Here is a 19,262-nt window from a genome sequence, read left to right as displayed (position 1 = left end):
CCAAAAGGAAAGCCATGAATGATATCACCAACTTTATGTGTGTTGATCACCGTCCTTGTACTCGTCTCGTCGTTGAAGGACATTCCTCCCCCATGACATTTTTTGTTGTCCCTTCGTCGTTTTGATGGAGTTGCTGCCATCCATGCAAAATCCGGCACCAGCACCTGAATTTTCAGATTGCCCTACAACATCCACTCTGCCTAGAGACGTCCCTATGGGGCCCCGTATCACCACTCCACCTGATGGCCCTTCTACAGTCCGTAATCTTCGTGTGGTGAAGCAAAGAGCCAGATCCTCGGGTATGTTACACCAGTTTCTAAAATCGATATTGTAGTCGCGGTCGTTTGTTTTCTCTTGTTATGTGCTTTTTTTTGCTTGCCTGATTCATTGAATATTGTTTCTGTGCGGTATTGAAAGATCCCTGCCCCCTCCGCGCAACGAATTCGGGGGTGCTAGCAGCGGAAGTAACACTTCTTGCGCAGGGCAGAGCCTCTCACTTGGGGCCTTGCCCACGTATATCTGGACAAGAGACTAATCCCTTAGTTTATTCCAAAACCGAACCCCAAAAAACTTTCCTCGCCTAGAAAGCACGGGTGATTCCTCCAAGATAATTTTTATTCTAACGTAGTCAAGAGCCTTAACTAACCAAACTGATCCGACCGAACTAGTAAGTCACATGGTCAGATCAAGGAAAAGACTTGCACTTGGATCATAGAGACCAACGCCTTTTTCCTCATCGAGAGGCACATTCGTTAATTCTTTTTCATAGAACAAGGACTATCCGGGATTTACTTCATCTATCGTACCATAACAGAATTGAGTCTTTATTTTAGGGATCCATCAATCCCATGGGTTAGCCAACCGCCCATAGGAATTTGGTTATGTTTTGCCTCGGGTACGAGGGAAAAGAATTCCCAGGCCCCCTAGTCGGCGCTTCAAGCAAGGTTCAAGATAGTCACACCACTTACACACCCAATATGAAATTGCCTTTTTCACAGATTCAGCTGTCTTTAAAACAATCTTTTAATGAAACCATAGTATCACTGATCATAATCCTCCAGAATATCTAGCTTGAATTCTAATTTCCAATCATTCCTTCATGAAACCATAGTATCACTGACCATATTCCTCCAGAATATCTAGCTTGAATTCTAATTTCCAATCATTCCTTCATCGGTGTACCTATGGCATCATTGGTAACTAGAACGCTCACCACCTGTTCACTCAGGAGCCTTTTCAATAGTTCCTAGCTCATAGTACCCGGAAATATATTCACTTATAAAAATCCAGATGGACTCTTCGTTGAAGATCAGCAAGATCAACCAATAGATCTATATAAAAGAGCCATGGACTCATCCGTTGAGGACGAGCAAGGAAAATCAACTAGATCCATGCCCGAGCTCAGAAAACAACTCTAACTCCTTGTTCTATTTTCTTCCTCGACGCACGTGTGGGTATCTTCGGCGTGAGCACCGTATGGTCAGCACCCTCTAGGCTCCTTTTCGCAGGTCACCTAGCGCTTCACTCATAGGCCACTTCCTTGGTCCCTCATCCATCGTACTGGAAGCTCACCATTTAAATCGAACCGAGATTGGTCAAGACCTCGGTCGACCTTGTTACGCGAGACGTCCTCCGTTGACTCTCCCCGTCAGCTGTTGCAACTTTATCACTTAGGTCTCCACGACCTCATTCACAAGATGGTCAAAATGCTTTCCCAGCATTCTTGACATAAAATAGTCATTTAAAAACAGGTCATAAATACAATTTCTAATAACGAACTCTCATCTTTCCACATTGTTCCACATCATTTCTCGTTATTCCACATTCTTCTACATCAATTCACATTGCTTAATCCACATCCAATCATATGTATTCCCTTCGTCCTTCATCCATTCTCATCTAGTCACATCATATTACATCTCATCACATCTATCCTCATCACATCTCATCCATTCACATCTACCCATATCTATATCACTTCACATCACATCCATTCACATTGCATCTCATCCATTCACAACTATCCCGATTCACATCACATCCATTTCACATCACATCTCATCCATTCACATCTATCTCGATTCACATCACATCCATTTCACATCACATCTCATCCATTCACATCTATCCATATCCATATCACATCACATCACATCACATCCTTTCACATTGCATCTCATCCATTCACATCTATCCCGATTTATATCACATCACATCACATCCATTTCACATCACATCACATCCATTCACATCACATCTCATCCATTCACATCTATTTACATCACATCACATTCACATCCATTCACATCTATTGACATCACATCACATGTCATCCATTCACATCTCATCGCATCCATTCACATCCATCTCATTCATTACATCCATATCACATCACATACATCCCATCCACATTACATCACGTCCACATCTCATTCTCATCCATTTACATCACATCACTTCCTTTCACAGATCATCACATCTCAATCTCATCTCATCACATTCACATCCACATTCATTTACATCACATCACATCCCATCCACATCTCTTCACATCCACATCCACATCACATCCCTTCCACATCTCATCACATCCACATCCATTTACATCACATCACATCCTATCCACATCTCTTCACATCCACATCTTATCACATCCACTCACATCCTATCACATTGCATTCACATCTTATCACATTGTATTCTCATCTTATTCACATCATATTCACATCTATTCACATTTAGTAACATTTTCTACTTTCGATACCGATGGGACTTTTTCTAAATTTTTGCCAATTGCTTGGCCTAGTTAAAGGTACTTTTTCTCGATGGATATTTTCATATTCTTTCTCAAATTTCTCAAGTGAAATATATTCAATATTCTTCTTTTGAGTAAAAGATTCATGGGATTTACAAAAATCAATTCTACTCATATTTTCCAATAATGCTCAAAACTTCACTTTTGATAAATACTCATAATTTGAATTATGCTAAAAATTTCTCTTTTTCCATTTAATTTCTTGGATCTCAAATATAATGGAAATTCCTCTTTTTGTATTTAAATGATTGAATTCCAAATGTCATGGGAATTCTTCTTTTATCATAAAATAAATTTATCTAAAATTTCTCTTTTCTTTAATAAAAATATCCATTATTTCAAATATGCCAAGAATTCCACTTTTATCATTTAAATGATTGAATTCCAATTATCATGTGAATTCCTCTTTTATTATAAAATAAATTTATCTAAAATTTCTCCTTTTTTTTAATAAAAATATCCATTATTTCAAATATGCCGAGAATTCCACTTTTACCATTTAAATGATTGAATTCCAATTGTCATGGGAATCCCTCTTTTATCATTTAAATTTTCTCATGCATAAAATAAATTTATCTAAAATTTCTCTTTAAATTAAATATTCATTATTTTAATATAACAAAATTTCTCTTTTTCCATTTAATTACATGGATCTCCATTATCATGGGAATTTCTTTTTTTTGCATAAAAATAAAAAATACCAAAAATTTCTCTTTTTCTTAATTATTTATGCACAAATACTAAAAATTAGTTTCCCATGAATTTGATGAAAATCATTCTTTTAGCATAGGATGTCCAATCCTAGAATATGGTAGGAAGTCCTCTTTTCACATTATGCATAAAAATAAGTTATGTATTAATTTTTAAAATTTTTACCATAGATTACTGATAATTTTTAATATTTCTAGAAAGAATAAGACTTTGTAATACAATTAGATAGAATACTATCCTTAAACTTAAATCCAATTTATGGAATTAAATTATAAGTTTACCATAATTTTATTAGCATAAAAGCATTAAAAAAGCCATTTTCTTAACCTCTAGCTTAACAAGCTTAGAGATTGATTTTGAATTAAGAATTTATCAATGAGAAGCATTCATTTGCTAAAGAATTAGTCATAGGAATGACTATTCTTTTGGGGAGAGAGAGATATATATAAAAAACATTCTAATTAAGCATAAAGATTAACTTTTTGTGATCAATCATTAGAATTCTTATAGAAAGCTTGATTTGCATTGAAAACAATTAATTTGAAAATTCTCAAGCTTGAGAGGAGTTGAGAAGTGAAATCATTGAGAATATTAATGATAACCATAAAATTACTTCTTATCTCTAGATTTGGCTTGCTTAGAAGGAAGCCCCCAACCAATCAATTGGTTTAGTATGTTAAGAGAAGAAAGCTCCAGGATTGTTGAAGATAGAGAGAAGCTCCAATCTCTCCAAAAGTAGAGGATTTTTAAGGGATAATAAAAAATATTATTATTTTATTATAATACTGGCATGGTAAAGTTCACAGATAAGAATACAAACGAATGAGGGTCTATTTATAGGTGAGGGAGTGCAACTAAGTTCTAGAATTTTCCAGCTTCAGTTTGGTTGAATTTGGACAAGATTTGGACCAGTTTAGCTCCCATTTTGACTCAGTTTGATTTAGGAGAGAGGAGAGATAAACATATCATAATTTTTTTGAATTAAAAAAATCTTCCCACACATGTGAAGAAGGCGTCTACCTCAAAGGTCTCCCCCTCCTTACCAAGGTGTCAAAAATTCATAATTTCTCCAAAATATCTCATTTTTTTGGTAATATCTCTTAATTTTTGACTAATAAACCTTGTACTCAGTCAACTCTTCATCTTATGTGAGCATTTACTCATTTTTGGGTATTTTCTTTCATTCTTTGGATTTATCTCATCCCAACACTTGGATTAATCCTATAGACCATAATCTAGAAATTTCTGAAAATCTAGACCCTTAGGTTAAGGTCCCTTATATCATTTTTAATCGATTTCTAATGTACATTGGAAAGTTCATTTTGAAATTCTATTTCAGGGGAAACCATTTTAGACACTAGGAAGATTTTTATATCCAAAGATATCTCAATTTTGGATTACCTCTCTCTCTAGGCCAAAACAGGGTAAAACAAGATCTTTCTCCTATTTGTGAGAGGGGAATAATTACAAGAACAGAAGGGGAGGTTCTTACACCTTTACACCTCAAAAGCCGGAGGGAGGAATCTTACAAGTATGCAAGAAAGAAAATAAATCTGCAATGCGGTTCGTTATCCAAACGTGTGAATCAATAAACAAATATTTTTTTTAAAAGCAATGTCTATGTTTCACTTAAATTTGCAGTCGAAATGTCATATGTTCAATTTCTGTCCGCTATGCAGAAAAAAAAGTTAATGCATTCCAGCAATACGCATTGTGTATTTTTCATTTCATTTATTTACGCATCCTGGTTGTCCACATGTGTGCATAAATTTCTGTCCGCTATGCGTAAAAAATAATTAATCCATTCGAATAAAACACACTGTGTATTTTTCTTTTTATTTATTTACGCATGTGCTTGCTTCTCCACAAATGTCAATATATATATATTGTATACTATTTTTGTGTCCTCTATGTACAAAATAAAAGTAATAAAAGAATGTTTCTTTTCTTTTAAATATGTCTTTGTTCCAGTCTATAAGCCTACAAACATTGCAGAATCTATTTCAAACAGTTATACTGAAAAATAAAATATTTCATTTGATTTATTTGTTTCCATTTTTAAAAGTTGACAAAAAAGCATATTGTGCACTCAATAAGAAGCACATTTTGCAATTTGCAAGACTATAAACCCTTTATGTTGTCCCCCCAATCTCCTTTACATATGACAGACTATAATATTTGGAATGATAATATTTGAATTGATAATTATTTGAATAGCCTACTTCTGTAAACTGCAGGATCAACATATTCGGATAAGAAAGGCAAAAAGCCAGAGACATCCGAACCATCAGTTCACAAGATACCTAAATTCCCAACATAGAAAAAAACAAGATTGTTTGAGGTGTCTGTGACTATAGGTATTGAAAATGGTGATATTAAATTGTCTTCCTGGGAGCCATTAGAAGAATTTATTAGAATGGAATGCTTTAAAGGCCTTTTTGCATTAGAGAAAGGGGGAACATTAAATCACTTACACTTTTAAATGGTGGCTAGTTGAATGGCACCATCGTTGATTAGTACATAGGAAAAACCATAAATAGATACTTTTGTTGGGATCTGTTTAAGCCTGAAGGAGGCTTGGTGATGTGCATAGGGCTTCGACAGATTAGGATGCACGCACTAGAAGGAACGATAGGCATTAAACAGATTTGCACAAGCCACACTTTAAATTTTTCTCACACAACATTTCAAGCGAAGAGATAACAAGAGGTAGAAAGCTATATGCTTTGTATGGGGCCAGGTAGACTTAAAAAATAAGGTCCCCCTCTCACTTGTGAACTTGTTCGAAAGAGCATATGTGTATATGGACAACTACATAGCCAATAAACAAGGAGTCTCATTGCAAAGCACACTTTTGAAGGTGGTACGTACAGGTAAGTACTACCCAACTGCAGAGTGAATATATACCCAAAAAAAATTAATTAATAGGCTAGAGTGAATATACACCCACAGAACCATTCTTATAAAACCTTTTGAAAAAAGATGTTGGTGGGCTATCGCGTGGAAGTAATTACACGACTAGCATGCTCATAAACGCATAGTAGAGCATTCAGGCAGCAGCGATCACGGTGGGACTCGAACCCACAATCTCCCGCTCCGGAGGCGAGCGCCTTATCCATTAGGCCACGCGATCAACAGTTGGACAACAAATTAATTATAATAATTATAGAGTATGTTTTAATGCAAATACCACTTGAATTAAGGCTGCGATTTCACCCCTTGCTACAACCACAGAACAAACTGCCCACGCTCAATCACAAAGAAAGAAAAGCCAAGAGATGACAGTAAAACAGGGATGACTACATACACAGGGAAGTGATCCATACTGTTGTATGAGCAAGAGAGATGAGCGCTCAGCATCAGCAGAAGCCCGTTGCAACGTCGCTAGTGTGATGTGGGGGACAAGCTGATGAACGTTAGATAGGCTCCATCTTTTGCGTGGAGTAGGGGCAGACACGTATCCCACCCAATGCAAAGGGCTATGGTCCCCACGCAAAGGGCTTGATTCCAAATGCTAAAGGTTTCACACCATATCAAGTTTCAAGGAGAGTGTGGTTCCAACCTAAAGAAGCAAAAATTTTAAATTTTACTTCTAAAACCCATTCACCTATGCATTTAATGAAATAAAAACCCGTTCATCTTAAGGTCATCCTTTTTATTTCAGTGTTAAGAAAAAAGTTATTTCTTACACTAGGTGGGCACACGATGTTTGGAAACTTTAAAAGACCCTAAGATTGATGGGCCCTTGCTACTCATTGTTTCATGACAAGTACGCAAGCAATGTGCAAATATTTATTGTCACATCGAAAAAGCCAATCACTCAAGGGAGATATCTTGCTAAGTGGCCAAACTAAAAAAACCCATTGTTTAGTGTATTTTCCACATGTAGAAACTCAAATAAAGGAACCAAAAATCGACATTGTATGAAAGAATATTATACTTTTATTTTTAAGATAGAAATCATAAGAATTCAATTAAACGAGAACCTTGTTCCTTTTTTAATTGACTAGAGAAAAAGTTTTTTCAAGCATTAGTTGAGAGGAATCTGATGACACTCTTGCCAGATTCATAGTTTGATCTTCTCTAGTCGTATATGGAGAGTAGAGAGAGAGAGAGAGTGTGTGAGAGAGAGAGAGATTAGCACAACAGTGTGTTGAGCTTAGATCTTAGAGTATTGTAGAGCATCGACTGCACTGTAGTCATCTTGTACATAAGCATGTAATAATAAGAAATATACATTAAAACTAGTATGACTCTCCCTCTCTTCCATTCTATGTTTATAATGTCTAACTACTGACCATTTAGGTGAATTTTACTCACCTTACCCCCTCTTGTTAGTCCTTATGCATTATTTGGCATTGATAGCTTTTGTTGACCTGCACCCTGATCATCTTGCTGTGTTGACCCCCAAGATTCTATCGAGGATTAGCTGACACACTTAGTAAATCATGAAAGAATTGAATGAGGCAGTGAAGAGTCAAGGAAGAAATTGGGAGTAGCTGAAGACTGCATTTCTGAAAAGATTCAAAAAAGTGAAGACCACATGCTTATTGATTTGATGAGCTCCATGACACAGAAATGCATGGACGCTGCTGTCATATCAGATTGAAGTTAGCAATTACTTCGATACGTGCAAAATGATGGCTTTGATGAGCTAGTCAATGCAACAAAAAGAGCAGAATAGAATATGGACAATGAAAAAGAAGAAAAGAAGAAGAGAAAAAAGATGATAAAGGAGTCAAATTTTGAATCTGACAAAGAGGATGAGTCAAAGCAAGAAGATTCTAATGAGGAGTCAGACACAGAGACAAAGGGGAAGCGCAAAGGCAAGAAAGAGACACTAAGGTCTTAGTACTCAAAAAGATGAAGGACCTAACAACCTTAGTGTCTAAGTTGGCTAATGGAAGTGCCAAGACCCCAAGAGCCTCTCATGATTTCAAATATCAAAAGGGAGCCATCTCCTCATAGTGCAACAATGAAGGGCATTATAGGACTGAATGTGCAAGTTGTTGCCCACTTTGTTAGACTTTCACTCACACAACTGATAACTGCATATATAATGGTTGATGCTGAAGTCAATAATATGTGAGTCCAACTAGTTCAAGCCCAGCCACCACCAAGAGGCAGAGGTAGAGGACATACAAGTTCGTCTAGATTAAGAATGTACATGTGCTACTACTGCAGTGAATGCCAATTCACAGGAGGAATCAACTACTCCTGAAGGATCATCATGATGACATACATAACACATGAGCCAACTACGAATGTGGTGTGGATTGAAGAGATTCAAGAAAAGAGGCCAGAGCCTTAGGCCCTAGTAGTAACCAGGTCAATGAGCAAGGGAGTAGGCTAGAAGGAGCCACTAAAAGATGAAAAACACAATGAGGCCAAAGCCATAGGCCCTGGCAGCAGTAACCAAGTGAATGAGCAAGGGAGTAGGCTAGAAGGGGCCACTCAAAGCTAAAAAGGTGAAAGACAATCAGTTGGGAGGAGTAAAAAAGAGAGCAAGTGACCCATGTGATGCAAGAAGCACAAGGTTAGGCTAAGATGAGTTACAACGTCCAACCCTAGACAATTGATCAGAGCATCTTGATTGATTAGGGCAAGAAGACTTACTTAAAACGAGCCAGCCAAAGTGTTACAAAAAGCACAGCGAGTGTTGAAAGAAAGGGAAAATGAAAAGCAGTGGCATAATGTGACCATGAAGTCCAAGCTAAAAAGGTAGCCGCTTCTTCTCAACAAGACCGTGAGGCTGAGATACATAAACCTCCTCATGCAGTTCACCATTTAAGAAGAAAGTCTTGATAATCCAACTAATGTACATTCTAACCATGATGCACTACCAATGCAATAATCACCTGATCGTAATCATACAAGATATGGGTGCACTGGTCTCATCATAATCTATGCCTTTCTCTTGAGCACAACCCTTTGTAATAGCCTTGTCTTGTAGTTATCATATTGCTTCTACCATTACAATGGCCTTGTCTTGTAGTGATCACAAAGCTACCATCAGTTTTACACTTAAGCTTACAAACCCACTTTATACCAATGGCCTTTCACCATAAGGTAAATGTGCTAAATACCAAGTGTTGTTTTTGAGGATTGAGTCGTACTCATCTTGCATGGCTTGTACTCCATCATTTTCATGTGCTTCCTCGTTCCTCTTCATTGCATATACTAGCAAATGAGAACATGATCCACTAAAGAATAAGATACACGATGAGAACCAACACGTGTCCTTCTAGGTAAATGAGTAGCTACTTTGTTGTCCCATAATGTTTACCATTTTGGCATACTCTTGGATGCATGTATGGCTACCCTTTCCTTATCCACTGCATCATCCACATTGCCTCATGAATAGGTTGATTTGTGGTGTAAAATTCGAGCTGATTTTTAGCAAGCATGAGCTAATTTACAACACCGTTCTGAGCATTCACTTTCTCCACATATGGCTGCCCGACATTGTACAAAGGTAGGAGTGTATCAAAGATGTCTTGTGAGCATACATTTTGCTGTTTTTTTTGCATAACAACATGGGATGAAGTGAGTTCTCAAACAAATATAACTTCTCTACTCACCGAAATCTACTTTGTGGGTGATGGTAGAGTCTATATCCCCCTTCCTTTCTTAGTTGTATCCCACAAAAATATATTTTACTCACCAAAAATCCACTTTGTGGCCGGATGGTAGAGTCTATATTCTTTGATTTCTGAGCTGTATCCCACAAAAATACATTTTACTACCTTATCGTCCAGCTTATTATGTTGTTTCTTAGGCACAAGAGGATAAGTAAGACAACCAAAAACACACAAATGATCCACAGAGGGCTTTCTGCCATTCCAAGCTTCATAAGAGGTAATTGTTTGCAAGGTCTTGGTGGGGCATCTGTTCAACACATAAGTGGCACGCATAACTGCCTTGAACAAAAAAAAATCTTGGCCTTTAACCATGCGATGCATCATCTCCATGATAGATTTTTTTTCTTCCTCTTATCCAAAACCATTTTGCTGAGGTGTATAAGGTATTGTGCATTGAAGATTTATACCTCTTTCGGTCATATACACATGAAATTCCATTGACATATACTCCCCCCCCTTGATCTGTACATTGGGTCAAATATCACAGCCAATGGACAAACTCTGCATATTTGCGAGGTCTTCTTCATGACTCTATGTCTCTACATGGTATGCTATTACCTCCACCATATGGCAGTAGCCGGCTCTACAAACTGTTCATCAACATTCATGATAATTTGTTTTGTTTCAACCTCTGCACATGGGTTCTTCAAGATTGAGCACCATGCATGGTAGTTTAATAGAATGGATACATTAGGAGAAATGTGGACTCAATTTTGGGCCTTTTAGTTCTAGAGAGAGAGTGTCTCTTAACCAATGAGGAAGAGGCTTCTGTAACGGAGAAATTCGGCATTTTAAAGAAAGAATTCAAGTAAATAGAGTAAAATTATGCTCAAATTGCATCTTAAAATAACATTTACTCAACTTAAAATAATAATAAAATAATACTACCGAATCTTTGCACATATGCTAAAAGATAGTGGTAGTTAATGATAGAGAATCTCTAAGTTTCCACCCAAAACTAGCTCTGATCTTCTTCGTCTCCCTCCAACATAGTCGTTCTTTCTTTTTCTAAGTCTCCTCCAAATTAAGCTCTCATCTTCTTCTTCCGTGTGTCTTTTGATAAACAAAATGGCAACCTGTAGAAAGCCTCGTACTAGCATTTCAGCTATTACTGTATTCAATAGTTATGGACGATGGGACATGGATACCATCTACAATTATAATCAGGAGGTACTTTTACAGAGAAGGAAGAGGAAGAGGAGAAATGCTAATGAATTTGTGGAGCCATTCACGGGACAAGTTAAAGAGTTTAAGGTATGTGAATCGAGCAAGCGTGTGACAGAGGTACTAATACAACATGTTTTCTAGCATGTAGACTTGAGGGTGAAAAAATTTCCTCCTGGTCTTCCACGATATCGTCCCAACTGTGAGTAGTATCTTAGTCAAAGCTTATTTTATTTTAAAAGTATTTAATTATTGTTATTATGCAGTTTTTTTATCCATTCAATCATGTCTCCTTATTGTTTTACAAGTGTCTAATTGTTGTTTTAAAAATGTCTAATCTTTTGGTTTTATGCAGATATTTATCCATTCAATCATGTATTTAATTATTGTTATTATGCAGTTTTTTATCCATTCAATCATGTCTCCTTATTGTTTTACACGTGTCTAATTGTTGTTTTAAAAATGTCTAATCTTTTGGTTTTATGCAGATATTTATCCATCCAATAGGATAGACTAGCAAACCAGTGGTGGAGAGTATAAGTGGGATTTTTGACCCTTTCCATGCCTATGTAGGAGAACAAATTTACAAAGGAAGAACTCATAGAGATCTTGTAGACCACGGTATATTTTTCTATGATATGCAGTACTTAGAACCAAACATGTCTTTTGGATGGGGTTATTTGACTCCATTACCCCTCCCATTATTTAGAAGCAAAGATTGGCCATTGCCAACTTCACAAACTAGTGAAAGTTATAGGATCAGGTTGTATCACGACATACAGAAGTCTCTTAAGGCATCTGTATTACACAACAAAGAATGTCAAGCTTACTATTTTTATGCCTATTGAAGTGCTTGTTGACTTTTTCTTTGATGAAGAAATAAGAAATACTTCAACAATGTTTATTTGTGGGTCGGGTAAGGCACTGGACTTTTTGGACAATGGTTGGGACAGGAGAAAGACAGAAGGCATCATTTCTATTTTGGAGAAGAAGTCAATAGTTTGCAAGTACATTATTGGCTCTCAAAACTTCACTGTAACTTTTCACTACACCAGATAATATCATTATGTTAATGGCAACCTTGTTCCATTAGATCAAGATTTGGAGTCAGATCCCGAGAATACGCCTCTAGTAATGGAGATATATTTGGACGGGAAATTGCTTACAATGATGAACACACTATCTAAAACATCTCTTTCTCAAATTAGAGAAGACCTTACATACGAGGAGATCGAACAATTGCCAAAAGGTTATACATTTACAATGGATACTAAAAAGGTAAACCATTTATATTTACATTCACCATTTAGTATGCTGTGCATAACATTATGTAAGATACCACTAACAAAACCCCCTTTTTTACAAGTGCCAAGGCGAAAAGAGAAAATGACTTTCTGCAAAGAATCTGTCTCTCATACTATTCACTTGATTAATCGTTGAATGATGACAGTATTGAGACATTGTAACTCCAAAAGCAATTGTATATATGAAAGATTTTTTTCTTACAAAACAATGTCAGGTCTCTTACAAAATTAATGTTAATGTTACAAATGTAAATATAAGTCTAATGATGGTGACACCGATTAGAAGAGTTAGGGGCACGGGAGCGACACTGTGATTGAGAGGTCCACTGCGCTTGGAATTGAGGGGCCTTCGATTTTGCTCCTCTTGCAGCCTTGCCATTTCTTCCCACAGTGTTTCTTCTCTTTCCCTCTCCGCCTGCAGCTCTCGACCTGCCTCCTAGATTCCACCCACTCATCCACCTCCGCTTGCAGCCTATCATACTCATTCAGGGCAGCCATATGTTCTTCGACTTGTCTTTGCCACTCCTCGTCTCGCTAACATATTCTCTCTGCAGCTTCCCTTGCAAATTCGTCTGCCCTCTTGATCTCTTCTTCGGCATGATCATGGACAGCCAAAATAATTCTTTCTATAGATTTTGTCCTGAACTGTTTTACGTGCAAGGGAGCATATTTGTTTAGACGTATTTCCTGTACACAGAGAAAAGATTTGTTAGGGACATTATAGCTAGTTTGATTATGCAAGTCTACGTTACAAACATCACTTACATCAAAAAAATTCTTTATTAAAAGATAGGCGTTAGGGCTGTCCTCCATCCACAATTGACATCATTTGGCTGGACTGGCACCCTTATCCTACGATATGTCATGCGTTGTACAAGGTTCGGCTCCATTAGGAGATGTTCCAATGCATATACAAACTTTTGAGCACATCTGAAAGGTCAAAAAACAAGCATCAGCGTATCCTGCTTAAATAAATCTACATGCTTGTCGAAGAGGGAAATGTTAATAGGGACTTACTCTCTAACGCGGCCATGATATTGCTGAACAGAGTTAGCAAAATAACATGTGTTTTGCTCAATATCGTACAAAAACAAACTCCAGTATTATCGGTTGAAAGAAACAAAGAGGACATAGGTGTTATTAAAGAAAACACATATAGATTACCAAATGTTGATGTCAATTTTAAACTTAACATGAGACTCACTCTTCATGGTAAGCTGTGAAAACAAGTCTTGCCAAGTCGAGGTTCACTGGTTCAAATCAGGACATAAGGTTAAAAAATGATGAGCTATCATTTTGTAATGCCGCGGAAATGAGAGGATCCACAGTATATGTACAGTTTTGAACCTCTTCTAGTAGTAGTAATATACAATACCTAAAGGCAACAATGAAAAGAACAAAGAATTAGTCCACTGGTACTTACAGATCACTCATGCATCATACCTATACACATCATGCATTGTATATACTATACATACCATAGTAAAATATTGATAATGTTATCTGTGATTTCCATTACGTCAATCCTCAAAACATTTAAATCGTATCCATCCAGCATCTAGTCATATCTGTATCGCAATCGACGACGAAGGGTATCAAAATCCCTCGGCATTATTGTCAGCCTGTGGGCATGAGGCGGCTAGAAAGTAAGCATCTTCAAAAAACTCAATGATCTAGTCCCCTTAGTGATTTCTTGAAGACACAATAATGCAGATGATTGCCACCGCATGCCAATACTCCATTGCTCACAAATTTCACGCACAATCCTCTGGAAAGGGAGCTTGGATATCGCAGGCTGCATGTGTCACTCAATGGCGACGAAGCTCCTGCAAAACTGTCCTATGAGCTTGATACCTCCTTGTTCTGCCTTGCGCCTGCAGTGACTCGATAGGTCTTTCAAGCCTCCGAGCAGTTGTCTTGGTACGAGCCATCTAAACAAATAAACAAAGCGTTATGTCGCCATCATCGTCCCTCTGCATGGCCAATGCCATCCCTCTGCATCGCCAAAGCTTTTAATATTTTCTACAGGTATGCCCATCTCTCCCTCCATCCCTCCCTCGCTCCGCCACCACCATGGAAACTAATGTTTCAATTGAAATCAAATTTTCTATAGTAGTGGGTTGAAAATGTGTAAACATGAAGGCCAAGTAAGTTTATAGGCCTTCAAGAAGTCGAAGCTTAGGGCAAGCCTTAAATTTTCAGGCCTGGAAGATAGACTATTTCAGCTTACAAAATACAACTAAAATGTAAAATATGCTGCTTGTATGTTTTTTATTTAATATATATAAAGGTTTCATCTTAAAAAAAAAACTTATTGACCCCTTTAAGTCTCTTTAAATTTAGGGGTCAATTGTACCAAGTGGTGATGGGCTCGTGAATTTCGTGAATTTCGTGTGAGCCCTCTACCGCTTGGTATTGACCCCTCTTTTTTTTGGTGCTAGTACCAAGCGATAGGGGGCTTACATATGTATATCCAAATCTCCTTATCGCCACCAGGTACTGACCCCATGTATAATAAGCGTGCATGTTCTAATTGAATGAAATGTTTTTTTAGGCATGTCTTCGAAAGAGTTGGACATTGTCTACGAATCGGATGACGAGGCAGAAGAGTCTTGTGCAGAAAAGCTGTTTATGTTCTTATACAATGCAGAAGCCCATGAGCATTTGCATGAGTTGTCTTCAATGTTCAACAAGGAACTTTCTCTTGAGAATGTCATTAATTCTTGTAGGATTGTTCTCAGTGACCGTGAGCAAGAGTATGAAGACACTGTTTCTGCCAATATCGTTATGTCCGATGGTGAACGATATGTTCATCCATATGATTTTGCAACAAACAAAGTCATGAAGAGGAGGCTTAGCCGTTGTCTTGAAAAGATTCCTACCTGCTACAGCAATAGAGTAGAGTAGAGGAGAAATGCCCAATACACTCAAAGAAGTGTTGCTTGCTCCAATTTAGTTATGGTTTTCTTTGTTTTTTGCATCTTCTTACTAAAGGACTCAGAGCCCGAGACAGTGACTTTGGCAAGCACTCAAGTGCCAATCAAGGATGATGGGGTTGAGGAAGAGGTGGCTATAGACCCAACAGAGGAGAGGGAAGAGGCCGAAAAGGAAACCTCTGAGGCTAATGCATCCCTTATCCCCTTTGATATAGCACCTTCTGATGAGAATGAATAGGGGGCGTTGTCACTACCTTCCTTGCCCAGCTTTACTATGGTAGCCCAAGTTGGTTATGTATTATTAACAGACATTATGCAACATTTCAATATTCGTGAAGACTATTGCTTGGTTGCCTTAGCAAATTTTAGTGAAGCAAACGTGGATACGGGAAGAAGTTGACAATTATCTACTAGCTGATTCTGCACAGTCCAGGACTTCGAGTACCTGCTTGGCAAGGAGATATTAAAGAAGATGTTTGATGAAGCTAGGACATATGAAACCCAATTGCCTTCCGAGGAGGAGGCTGTAGAAATTATCGACCGTCTTGGTTTGGCAGATATTGGTAAATTTTTGGCACCTACTCTGCATGAAGACAGTAAGTCCACGATCCCTTTGTGGACAGGATCCATGCTTGAGGGTGATTAAAATCAACAGGTAATAGAGCCAAAGATTTTTCAAACTATAAGAATTTGATTTATGTGGACTTTGTTGATTGTGTCAAAACATATAACGTTGGTACCACGTTTTTGTATATGATGATGATTTCCTGAAGAGAGCAAGAGGCTCAAGATCATCCGGACCTTCCACTCTAAAGTCAACAGGTCATCGAAAAGATGTTTCTCTCGCTCAATATATAAGACATTTGAATCATCAAAAGGTACGTGCAATTTACGACACTTGCTTAAAATTGACAACAACAAGCAGTGGCATGAGTCATGATGATTACAATTTTAATATGTAGATCATTATATTTCACAAGGAGTTCTCAAAAGACAATGCAAAATTCCCTTTATTCGCATTCAAAGTACTATCGAGGTTTTGTAGTGGACACGAAGTGCCTTTAAATGCTGAGAAGGTGGTGCTTGTCGAGAAACAATTTGCATTGCAGGTGGTTAGTCAGGGGTATGGTTGCCAAGCACTAAGATGCCCCTACTACCTATCATATACAGCGCATGCTATTGTAGTGGGAATTACAAACACATTGCATCCATATGGAAAAAGATATCTAATAAGGATAAGAAAAAGCCGGTCGGAACTGTTGCCTCCAATGGTGCAGATGCCAAAAATAGATCTCTTGGCAGATGAAGAGGAAGAAGAAAAGGAAGATGAAGAAGGAAGACCACTGAAGAAGATCAAGCCCACCTCATCTAGACCACCTTCTCCCAACCCTGACTCTTGAGCAATTGATGGCGCTCTCTCGCAGTAGTTGACTGATTCCTAGCGCATTGTCGCTTTTCTTTATTAATTAATTGTATTGCACGTGTCAATGATGAGAAATTGAATGTGTCTTTTTGTTTTTCTGTGAATCAATTTCCTATAAGTCCATTGATGTAACTCTAAAATACTATTGGCTCAATTCTTGTCTCCACCATGTCTAGTGTGCTTAAAGTAACATGTTTCTTGCCATGTAATGTGACTTCTCCATGCCTTGAGTTGACCATATTGACAATGAACCATATGTCTGTGAAATATGGTGTATGATTATATAGTATATGCTGCAATCAATGACAATAGAAAAAAATCAGATGTATGTATTAGTTGGTCTCACAATATTGAGATTGCAGCAGTTTTTAAAGTTCTTACCATGTAATGAGTTACATGTTGATCACTCCATCCTGCAATGAATGCCTTCCTCCAAGTCTCTAATATGTTTTTAAATAATTTTATCTCACTATTGCTCTAGCTCTTTTTCTCCATGAATGCAAAGATCTTGTCAAGTGAAATCCACACATCTGCCTTCCGATTTTGGATTGAACCTTCATTTCCAATGTCCTTGGCTGCATTATGTAGATCTTTCCATCGATTAAACATCTTTTGCTTGTTTTTATCTCGACAGTCTTTGAGGCAGTATGACAAAATTCTTTTAGCTTTCACACCACCTATTGATGGTTTTCTTAGTACTTTGCTGCCCCCTTGTGACCGCTTGTCGTCCTCCTCAATTTTAACATGCCCCCCATGCAAGCCAATGTCTGATAGAACTTTTTCTATTGCTTTGATTGCTTTTAGAGATTCTTTTTTAGGCTTTAACGTCCATGCAAAGCATATGTACAAATACACCAGCTTCTTTACAATTCTACATAGTGCATGCAATGTGCATATGTGCATTGTGGATAGAGGAATATCAAGCACTGCTTTGAAATCTTTATCTTTTAAATGCCTATCAGGAGATTTGTTCCATAGTACACGATTTATGAGAGTAGTCATTGTAATAGCATTAGGCCTCTTATGAGCCTAAAGTGCCCGACTGGCCACAGTTTAAGTGAGTGTGAACACCTATGCCCATGTATATAAGTGAATATCTCTCATAATACAAGGGACTCTCCCATTGTGCAATAAATTCTTGCTCTTGCTAATCTCTCTCTAATCCATGCTAGTGAGTGTGTGTGAGTGAAGTGAGGTGAGAGGAGGGACGAGTACACATAGTGCAACACGACGGTGTGACAACATTCATAGGAGGCATGGTGGAATTGTTTCTCAAGGAGTTATAGAGCTTGGAGACCTCAAGGGTTATAAGATTGGCCATTGGAAAGATTCTCACGATAGTTGTGGTTCACCAGGTAATCTCTTGTTGGATGTCTTTCAAGGGGGGTTTAGGCCCAGCCATAACATTTTTGGCACCGTCGAGGAATCATCCCTTGGCTTTTTCCATCGTTTTCATCTAATCTATGAATTACCCTTTGCCCATTTTCTTGATTAGTGGTTTACCATGAAAAATATATGGTTTTGAAGGAGATTTGTGTGTGTGATTTTGTGACAAATATTTCTCTTCTTTTTTTTGTAAAGAATGCTTTTTTGCTTAATTTTTAGCTTAAATAATTATTTTTGTTGTTCTTAGGGATTGCATACAGAGACTTTTAGGCTTTGTTTCAAAAAATGCAATAGGATGTAATTTTTAGAGATTTTTAGCTCTCTTTAGAGTTGAACATAGAGTTAAAATCATTAATTTTTGTTCGATTTGTGTGTTTTTTTGTTTGATTTGTATGCATTAGAGTGTTAACAAGTATTAGGACTAGCTTAATCCTTTAAAAAATTTCATAAAAACTCATAAAAATCCTTGAAATCAACTAATCTTCCTTGAAACTCTTAAAGAGACAAAGTTGACTGGTTTTGGTCATTAAGGGGTGATTAATCTAGTTTAAGAGGCAAAACAAACTAGAAAATGTGTTTTTTGGGGTCAAAATTAATCATTTAAGAGATCTAAATTAGTGTTTTCAAGTGTTTTGAGAGCATCTAGATGCATCAAAACACCTAATTACATTGATCAATTGGAGAAATTTCCCTCTTTTGCTTAATTTTGCATAAAGAGAAGAGACCAAAATTAAGATTTTAATTAATCTCTAATTATGGATTAATTTGTACATTAGTTAATGCACATAGCCTAGCAATTAAATGCTCTATCCAATTATGTGCTCAATGGTGTGAATTAATTAGTGATTAGTGGTTAATTAGAGCTCTTAGTTAGTCCAAAAG

At 37.3% G+C, this 19,262-nt stretch overlaps 1 non-coding gene and 1 pseudogene across 1 annotated transcript; one reads left to right on the top strand and one right to left on the bottom strand.

The window, feature by feature from the left end:
- Window positions 1–6,586: 6,586 nt before the first annotated feature.
- On the bottom strand, window positions 6,587–6,659 carry TRNAR-CCG (transfer RNA arginine (anticodon CCG)). Its single transcript has one exon. It is a non-coding gene; the product is annotated as a tRNA-Arg (tRNA).
- Window positions 6,660–11,969: 5,310 nt separating this feature from the next.
- Window positions 11,970–15,809, top strand: LOC147622457 (uncharacterized; annotated as a pseudogene).
- Window positions 15,810–19,262: the final 3,453 nt, after the last annotated feature.

The sequence above is a fragment of the Cibotium barometz genome, chromosome 28 (genome assembly GCF_041138505.1).
Source record: "Cibotium barometz isolate CiBa-2024 chromosome 28, ASM4113850v1, whole genome shotgun sequence".
In the NCBI taxonomy this organism is placed as follows: domain Eukaryota; kingdom Viridiplantae; phylum Streptophyta; class Polypodiopsida; order Cyatheales; family Cibotiaceae; genus Cibotium; species Cibotium barometz.
Note: the sequence above shows the minus strand (reverse complement) of the source record. Positions and strands in the feature narration are given on the sequence as shown.